The sequence below is a fragment of the Tetranychus urticae genome, chromosome 2 (genome assembly GCF_039701765.1).
Source record: "Tetranychus urticae isolate SD_2017Ah chromosome 2, NJAU_TeUrti_SD_1.0, whole genome shotgun sequence".
Lineage (NCBI taxonomy): Eukaryota > Metazoa > Arthropoda > Arachnida > Trombidiformes > Tetranychidae > Tetranychus > Tetranychus urticae.
This window is the reverse complement of record NC_142959.1, coordinates 12,464,881-12,474,766: the sequence shown is the minus strand read 5'-3', so window position 1 is coordinate 12,474,766 and position 9,886 is coordinate 12,464,881. Positions and strand designations below refer to the sequence as shown.

Sequence of the window (9,886 nt, the reverse complement as noted above, 5' to 3'; positions counted from 1 at the left end):
ACTAACATTCCTTGCCCTTCTTTCTACCCCTAGCAACATCCATCTTCTGGTCTTCTCTGCCTTCTCTGGCTTAGCCCATAGTAACTCTGTCTTCTCTGTCTAAGTTTCATCATTTTTTATCGTCTTTCCTGCTTATCTTTCTTTTCTTCTTTCTTATCTTCTGCTGTCATCGATTCAATCCTGATTTCGCATTATATTGAATCATCATCTCGCTGTTTATCCGCTCAAGACCATGATAAAGATTTGGTTATTTACGGTAAGTTTTTAGCTATTTATTTAGCTGGAAAGATGAGTCAAATTGTTTGATAAGATTGGAATGATAGTGTTAAGAAATCTGGGAAAAGATTGATATATATTTATGAACTTTGAGTGTCACCATTTAAAACTGTTTGCTCATATTTTAGGAAAAGCAGAAGATGAAGCTTTGGCCGTTAAATAAATTTTGTCATTTGAAAAATTATTTAACCCCTTACTGGCAAGTTACAGTATTTACTCGATCATAAACCATTGCAATGTTAAGTCTCTCTTTGTTTTACTATTCATGGACTCATTTCTTTGTTTCACTTGTTTTTTTCATCTACTTTCTAATTAATTATATTTCACTTTTGCTCTGATATGTCTCATCTTAATTTTCATCAGAATCTTCCCTTTCATTTCTGGTAATCTACATAAATAACAACTTGATTCCTAACATTAAAAGCCAAGTATTCCTTTTCCTTTTACCTTTTTTTTACCTCCTCTGCTTCATTTCTATCAAGAGATTTAACATTTTTTTTCTTCTTCTTTTACTTTCTCTTCTTTAGCCTGTGTTATTTTTAATATTACCTGTTGTATTCCATGACCGTTACCGTTGAATGAGGATCAAGGGAAAAAATCTACTCATTTTTTGCCTTCAATGGAGACATTCTTGAAGCCAGTGAAAAGGAGAAAACAAAACAAACACATGAAAGCTAAAAGTCTTCAGATTGAAATGAAGGAAAGCCAACAATGAATAAGGTAAGAATGGTGAAGAAAGAAGAAGAAAAAAAGGTTAAAAGTAAAATCCCTATTGAGAAGTCCATTGATTCTTATTGTAATGTCAACTGGACTAGGTAAAAAGGTTAAACAACAAAAAAGGTCACTTAAAAATATTCAAGCCAGAAGCTAGGAAACCCCATAGAGCTTTCCGCTTCTCTCCCTCTCTTTTAAGCTGTTTGAGAGACAGTTTTGTGTTTGTCAAAGTCCATTTGAACGACGAAAAGGATGACAACGATGAAAACCAAGCATAACAAGGGAAAAGTGCCAAGAAATGTTAGAATTAAATGCAAAAGAAAGAAGGAAAATTCATTTCAACCTAACCTTGTCCTTTTCTTTTCTTTTTTCTCTTCACTTTTTTCTTCTTTCACTCAATTGTGCTTCAATTGTATTTTATTATTAATACACAGTTTACCTTTTTTCACCTTTAGCCCATCATTTATGCTTATTTAATGTACCATGTAGAAGAGCCTCTGATGCAGGATAACCTCAGTGAACAAGCAATATCCTACAAGTTTAGTGCCAAGGAGAAAAAAAAGCCAAACGATATGGAAAATAATACCTTTATTGACAAAGAATATTCAAGGTAGAAACAGGTCAGAACATAAGGTATCACAATCAATGGAATTGATACATTGGCGTGAAAAATGGTTTCACAAAGAATGTTTCATATTCATCTTTTATGTCTTCCTTTTCTTTATTCATCTTCATCAGCATCTTTTTACAATATACATCTTCGCTTTTTTTTCATCTGAATAGTTACAACTTTTTATTATTATGTTTTATTATTGCCAATATTATTTCCTATTTCAATGGATATACATAACGTTAGTTTAGATACACACAGGAATAGTGTGAATACACATGATAATATCCCCTATTGTAGCTATTATCAATTCCATGGTGACTATTTCTCTTCCTATGTTACCTTATACTTAATTTTGTATTTTTTTATTCAACATCACATTATAACAAGGTAATTGATTTTCAATAGGAATAGGGTACTTTATTGTTATTTACAAATTTGATTGTTACCATGTTTTTGCCTCTCTCTCTCCTACTTTCTCAAAATAGTAATGATGATCGAATAGCAGTTGATGAGGTTGCTTGATTGAGTCTGTTTTAAGGTCATAGACACTTGATTGTTATTAGATTTATATGTGATGCTAAGTTAGGCCAATTTAGCGTCAATTTTAAGGCCCGGTACAGAAACCATTTAACCGTGAAAATTTTGGGAATAAAAAACCTAAAATTTTGTTCACCATTAAACTTTATTAGCTTATTGTGTGTTCCTTGCTGCTTTAATTTTCACTATATACAGTATTGCTGTATTACTCCATATTGATCAGTATTAAAACAGCAATTGGAAACACGCTTCACCAAACCTAATTTTCAGATATGAAATATAATAATAATAATAATAGTAATAATAATAATGAAGCAACAAAAAAATACCTTCAATTGTAATACTTGACTAACACATTGTTATTGTCTATTATATTTCAGATACAGAGCATTGGAATTCACCCGAAACAATCGACGAATAATCTTACATGTTAAAAAATGATGACCGGAAAAAAGATTATCTATTGAAATGGTAATTAGCCGAATTAAACTCAACTTGAAAATGCATTCCAACCTTTGCTCCTGTTAAATCAATTGAATCAACCTTTTTTCTTCATGTGATTTATGATTGATTTGGGTTTTATGAATGATAGTTGAAGACAAGTTTCAAAGTTATTGAATAACAATTAACGATTGTTTTTCGTTAACCTTGACATTTTTGTCTCTTTCTCACAATGAATTATCTTTCAATTATCATGATTCATGATAATCTCTAATGTTGTTTACCAAACATGTGTACTTTACCAATATTTATCCAAATAACGTATTCATTTTATATTTTATTTTATATTATTGTTACAGTACAATAACAACAATGATAATAATAATATAAATGAAAATGATAATAATATTAATAAAATGATAATAGTAATAATCAGAAGCTCTTGAGTTGGTAAGCGCATTAACCACTGCTAAGAATTAATCTCAAGACATTGTATGGAAGCAGAAAAAAAGGCTAAACCAATTCATGGTTTTATTAAGATGATAACATTTTCTCTTTCTCTCTTTTTACAGGTTGATTTGACCAAGAAAGATTTGACCTGACCTACAATACTCTGTAAAATAACCAGATAATAAAATGAATATAAAACCACGATTAACCTTTAATCCCTTGGACAAGGTAAAAAAAAGTAAAAGATATAAAAGCAAGGAAAGTGCAAGTTAACAGAAAAGGCAAAAAGCAAGATGTAAAGTCAAAAGGAGCCCATTGTTATCGCTATTGAAGAAAAGACCAACGAAAATGATGAAGATGAAGAGGCAAATGTGAAGGAGCAAATGTAAAATACAAGTTATCATGTTAAGAAAAGGCTACACCAAGGACAAAGTTAAATTCATAAATTGATTAGATGAGTTGAGGTAAAGAAAAAAACTGGTCAAATGGACATCGCAATTCATCACTTAAGAAGGAGAAGTAGGATTGATGATTGCCATGATGAAGAGTAAAACGAGGAAAACTTGGTGAAGTCGTATGAAAATGGAGGAATGGAAAGACAAAAATAGACTAGATGATGAGTGTGAGTATAATTTTTTTGCTTGTTGATTTGCAAAGTTGACAATCTTGAAGTTAAATGTTGTTTCCCATGAAAGTATATCATAGAAAACCTTTTGTATTAATATTGTTTCATTTTATTTATATTATTTATATTAGGACTTGAGGTTGGCAAATGGATAGTTTGGCAAAGAAGCAAGCTTCAAGTGATCTCGAGAATCGAAGGATTTTTTTCTCTCTCATCAAAGAAAAACATGAAAACTGATGATAATTTGATCAATTCTTGGAAAGGTGGATATGATTGAAGATAAAAGGTGAATTGACTCTGTCTGGTTTATAAGTTAATTCAGGGTTAATCAAGGTTATTACAACGTAATAACTCATTGCTACACTGGACAATACTATTGAGATTTACTTATCTAATTGAAGTAGATTTTGTTTGTTTTTCGCTGATCATTTGTTGATCATCATAAAGTAAATATTGGACAGTCAAAATCAAATATTGAGTCCGAGAGAGAGAGAGAAAGAGTACAATTTTTGCCAAGTTAACAAAAGCAATCAAAAGTGAATCACAATCAAATTGCGACCAATACTAAACCACTGGCAATCAAATAGACCAATTGATAGTAATTGAATAACTCTTAGGAAAGTCATCGACAATATTTACCTAATTCTTGATTGAATGGTTAAAACGACTTTAATAACACATCAAGAATTGGTGTGAATACTTTTTATCCTAGAAACTGACATTTTTACTCAATATTTATTGCAACCCAGAATTACTGAAACTGTTAAGATAAATTAAATCATCTCTTAATTCATTCCAATTAAGATTGACATGAAATTGATACAATTATTGAATCCATGAATCAGTAAATTTCTTTTTGTATTACTTCTGATGTTAATTGAATGAAGTAACCACTCAATAGTTTTACTAATCATTTTCAACTCAAATAATAGCCATTAGAAATAATTCAATTTCAATTGCAGCTCTTACATCAATATTAATAATGCGATGATCATCATCATTTAACTCTCCTTAATAAGTGATAATTTTCATCAACTTATTATTAGTTAATTAAGCTAAATTTATGTGCAATTGAAAAATGGCTTTGAGGTAAATTGTGCTAGTTGAAAATGAATGAGAGATAAAAATTGTTGTTTTATTGGTTTGATTAAATTTAATTGGTTAATCACGAATTAACTTTCACCGTTAACTTTTTTCTTTATTGTGGTTAACACCTTAAGACAACAATCAGCCTTTGACTCAATCAACCTGAATTTACAATTTAATTTACTCAACACATTCACACAAAACACCTCACAAAGGATTTGCATTGTAAATTTGCTTGCAAATTGTCTTGTCAATCTAAAAGGTATTAAACTTGATTTTGATTTTAACAATTTTTTTCTTCTCTTCTCTTTTTTTCAGGGGAAAAAAATCTTGAACCAGAATAACACAAAATTCAACCTGCCAATCAGTTAATTGTTAATCACGATGACGTGATTATGATGCATCAAGTAAAGCCAAAGCTGATTTCATTTCGTGATTAACAATTTTGTATCTCTTTTTTGCTGTTCATTAATCAATATTAACGTTACAATGTCAACTTTAATAGAGGTTAATAAAGATGGCGAGAACAACATGAAGTTTGATGAACAAATGATGAAGAGCCCAGGAATAAAAAGGAACCCCCAATATGTTTAAAGCAACCTCAAAGATTCAAATGTTTTCCATACATTTTACATTCTCTATTTTAAAATGGTTCAAAGCTGATGTATTTACAATCATTATGGAATGGAAATGGATGGCGACAGATTATCATTCATGGTGGAGCAAATGAGTTAAATCGGAAATTTTACTTTTACAATCAAACAATGAATCGTTTCTAAATAATGAATTCATTGTTAGTTTCACTTTTATTTGAATGTGATAAATGGGAAGCAAGACCATCAACAGGAACAACAAAATACATTAATAAATCATATGTTTTTACATGATACAATTTGGATGGAAGACATTTTTATCTGATAAAATTTTCATCATTTAACTTGCCTTGTTACTCAGCCTTGAGGCCTTTTTTATTTCACCATTCACTCTATTCATGTTTTTCAATTTTTCAAGCTTCCATTTTTCTTGCTTACTCATTATTTGTATTCAAATTGATATTCAAATTGAAGCCAATATTATCATTTGATGATAATGCAGATGATTAATTAGTTTCATTTTATCAAACTCTCTGTAAAATATTAACTTTTAATGCTTAATTGATGTATTGAGCCTCAGCTAATGAAACATCAACTTTAATGTTAGAATCAGTGAAATCTCTCAAAAGTGAAACTTAATTCAATTCTGATTTTGTATCAAAACTGTGTTATTCATTATTTACTCAAAGGAAAGTTGAAAATGTTGGAGTTTACTCAATGTTGGAAAACAATTCAATTAATTTGAAGCAATTGAAGTTGTCCTATTTATAATGATTTAATTGCTAAATGTGTGAAATGTTGCTTGAATTAGAGACTAAATCTTGAACTTAAAAGATTCAGTTCCAATGAAAAAATAACAAAATAAATGAAAACAAATTAAATTAAGTTTACCACTCACAGTGCATCGATAAATCAAAAGAGGTAAACGCTTGACATGTAATTATTAATAAGACAGAAATATCGACTAATCAAGTGGACAAAATCATGCTGAACATTATCCTGAAAATATATATTTTATGACTAGAATTGAAGAGAAATTTTTTGTTTCATCAAAAAACGAAAACATGTTTTGCGGTTTTTGTAACTAATCAAGTATAATCAAGTATTGACCTTTATTCAATCGTCTTAACTTGATGAGTAAATGATTAGGATAAATTGTAACCTTAGTAGACTGGTAATAAGCTGATTCCTTGCTAACCAAATCTGCTCAAATTTAGATTGGATTAATAAGTGAGACCAGAAAAATAATACAAATTGAATTGAACGAAATGGTTGATGATGAAAATGAAGAAGCCAAACAGTTTTATAAACATGTTTCCCTGCGATGATGATACTGATGATGATGATGATGAGACTTATGTTTCTACCAAATTATATTAGAACCTTAAAGTGGAAATGAAAATTGAAAAAAATAGCAACTCAAATAACCCAAAGTATTAAGATAAATAGGATTAAGCAAGCTTGAAATTGATTCATCGGTGGTCTCTGGTTAGGTTGGTTTTTACCAAGAGGCAAGGGTCACCCTGTTGCCCCGGAAGGCTGAGCTAAGGAGGATGAGGATAAGGTTGATGGTAAAGATAAGGATAAGCTGAAGGAGGCAAAATGATGAACTCCGACTGAGTTTGGTCAAAAGCCTACCTGATACTCTCGCTGGGACTTGTAAGTGCGACCTCGTCTTTATCATCATTAAAACATCCCAAACGGTATTCCAATAAATCCTCATCTTCATCTTACTTCAGCCCAATCTTCATCTTCATCTTAAAGTCTACACGAATAAATCTCCAAACCTAATAGAGTCACTCTTTCACCCTCACCCGCAACTCAATGAGAGCCTTTCGTCTGTTAAATAATTTTACATCCATCATTATTATTACAGTCAATAAGGCCAAGTAAGATGAATCTTGCAACCCAACATCGCACCTCTTCCCATCAAAAAACCATACAATGAGGGTCTTCTTTACGTTGTAAAAGTCGCTTTTTTATCAACATCTTTTCCATCATTTCCATGAACATTTTCATCCTCATTCCTCATGTTGTGATAAAACAAAAATGACTTGATTCTAATCACTAAACGTTTGATTGCAATTCAACTACATTTACTTATTAATATTTAAATAATAAACTTGATGTTATTGATTAGCTAAATCACTAAGACTCAACTTTTTTTTGACAATCAAAAGCTTTCACCTTAATCTGGACCCATTTGATTAACAGTCATCTTAAAAGTTGCATTAAAATTATCATTCATCTTTTTTGTTCATCTTCATCTTTTGATTAATGAAACTCACTTCTGTTAAGGCCAAGTCAAAAATAAACTGGAAAGTAAAACAACTTTTTTTTCAGGTAAAAAATGATCAAACTCGGAATCTTATTTTTACCTTCAACCATAATGTTCACTATCAATAACATAATTTGTTGCCTTTATCAGTTCAAATATCACAAATCTTGAAGCTTAAAGTGCGTTATTTTAAACGTTAATATTACATTAATTCAATGATTTAATCAATTGCGTTGGTGTAACTTTATTACAAGCAAACAGCAATTCATTTGATAATTTAATAGCTGTAATCATCAATCATAAGCTTTGACTTTTTTGTTCAATGTTAACATAAGTTTAGCATTTTCACAATGTTGATGAATCATGAAAAGCAGAAAATTATTTTTTCCAAGTTGACCAACAATAACAGATTTTATGCGAATGGCAATCAAATGGAATCAATAATCATTGATTAGCATGGAAAATCGTTTTTGTTTCATTTGTTCCTTTTCTGAGTTACTCTTTTACCTTCAACTCCTTTAGGCTGTACCGGACTGTTGTGCCTGGTTTAATTGTTTGCTTAACTAACATTGTAACGTTAAACAGTTAACTCAATCAAGTTAATCAACTTGATCAACTGTTTTTGTTGGGTAAACAAAACAAAAACTTACGATTTCTTTTTACTTTTTGTATGAACGTTCCTTAACTAAATCCCAATATCATAGAGAAGAAGAAGAAGATATCATTCATTTTCATTCCAATCATCATCATCATCATCATCAACATCATTATCATCATTTCTCATTCCATTCATTTTATCCACTTGACCATCCTCATCTTGACCAACAAAGAGTATCCAATTGAATAAAACTACTTGATTTAATTGTCTCTCACATAGTTATTTGTAGTCAGACAAAAAGTGAAACTCTCAGAGGAATTGGTGGAAATGAAATAAAAGAATCAAAAATGATGATGAGAAGTGATGATAATGAAGGACAAAAGATGACCAACAATAAGGCTGAAAACAAAGGATCAACTGAATGGCCATCTTAATAGCAATCCGATCAAAAATAATATTGATTAAGCTTAAATATCGACATTTATCGATCATCAAAGGAACAAGAAAAAATCTAGAAAATCTCAAGTTGCGTACTTTTTTATCCAAAAAATCCAGAACAATTTGTGCTTCAAGATTCTAGAAATTCATGAAAATTATTCAAGAATAAGATTTCAATTTCAGAATCTCAAAAATTCTCCTTGAAATATCACTAGAATTTTGAAAACTGGCAAAAAACTCATTCACCCTTTTAAGCAAACTATTTTGGCCAAGCTTCTTGATAGAGTTGAACTTGTTTCATAAATCATGAGCTTTTTTCATGGAAATGAAAATGTTTTCAATTTTACCAATTAATTTGCAAATAAATTGCTTTTTAATCAATTTAATTGAACGAATTGTCCAGCAAATTTTGACAGGAAAAGCAAATTGGAATGAATTTAGGCTTTGGAAGTCTTTATGTTTGCACTTTTATACAATTTACTGTTGATTGTTTTTTTACATTTACTGGCAACATTTACTGAAACCAACTAACAGTTTGCTGACAATTATCATTCATGATTAAACCAGTTAATTTGCTTTAAATCACTTCATTTCACCTTTCCTCTGTAAATCTAATTACTAATTATCAGTAATAATGAGTTTGCCAAGGGAATCTTGAATGTTTGCTGGAAATGCGTTTTTCTCAATCTTCAACTGTTTAACACCAAAAATTTGATTATAATGCTCATCTTGCTCACCTTGATTATGTAAACTCATTAAATTATTGTTATTACTGGCAACACAATTAGTCAAGTAAATTGTTTTGCAAAGCAAAAAACATTGTCAGTGAAACAAAATGAGTTGATTTTTTCTTCTCATGTTTTCACGACAATTCAATTAACTCGTCATTAACATCTTAATGATGATCAGATTAACTGTCCCTTTATGCTTTAATCTGTTCAACATGAAAATGATATCAATTTTTTAGATTTATTTCAGCTGCTAATCTTGATCGGATGCTTTTCAAGTTGCTCATTATTTTGCATTTTCATTTCAATTAATCTTTTCTTTCGTTTCAATTGCTTTCTATTTACTGATTCAGTTAGACTTTATTATTAACTCTACAACATTTAATTCAGGTTTGTCTCTTCAGAACCAATTTTCATGTTGAATTGAGTGTAAAATTGAGAAAAATGAAACTCTTTTTTTTTCGCAAAACTCGGAAATGATGAGTAAAAATGATAACTTTTTGTTCATC

At 30.1% G+C, this 9,886-nt stretch overlaps 1 long non-coding RNA gene across 9 annotated transcripts; it reads left to right on the top strand.

The window, feature by feature from the left end:
• The first annotated feature begins 51 nt into the window (after positions 1 to 51).
• On the top strand, positions 52 to 5,998 carry LOC107370468 (uncharacterized). 9 transcript variants are annotated; one of them, XR_003082250.2, is made up of 8 exons: positions 130 to 256; positions 640 to 704; positions 804 to 996; positions 1,446 to 1,610; positions 2,521 to 2,611; positions 3,154 to 3,653; positions 3,788 to 3,942; positions 5,061 to 5,998. It is a non-coding gene; the product is annotated as an uncharacterized LOC107370468 (long non-coding RNA). The 9 variants fall into 9 exon arrangements; XR_001570639.3 differs by lacking the exon at positions 640 to 704 and having other exon boundaries at positions 52 to 256; XR_016198881.1 differs by lacking the exon at positions 640 to 704 and having other exon boundaries at positions 53 to 256; positions 1,446 to 1,623.
• Positions 5,999 to 9,886: the final 3,888 nt, after the last annotated feature.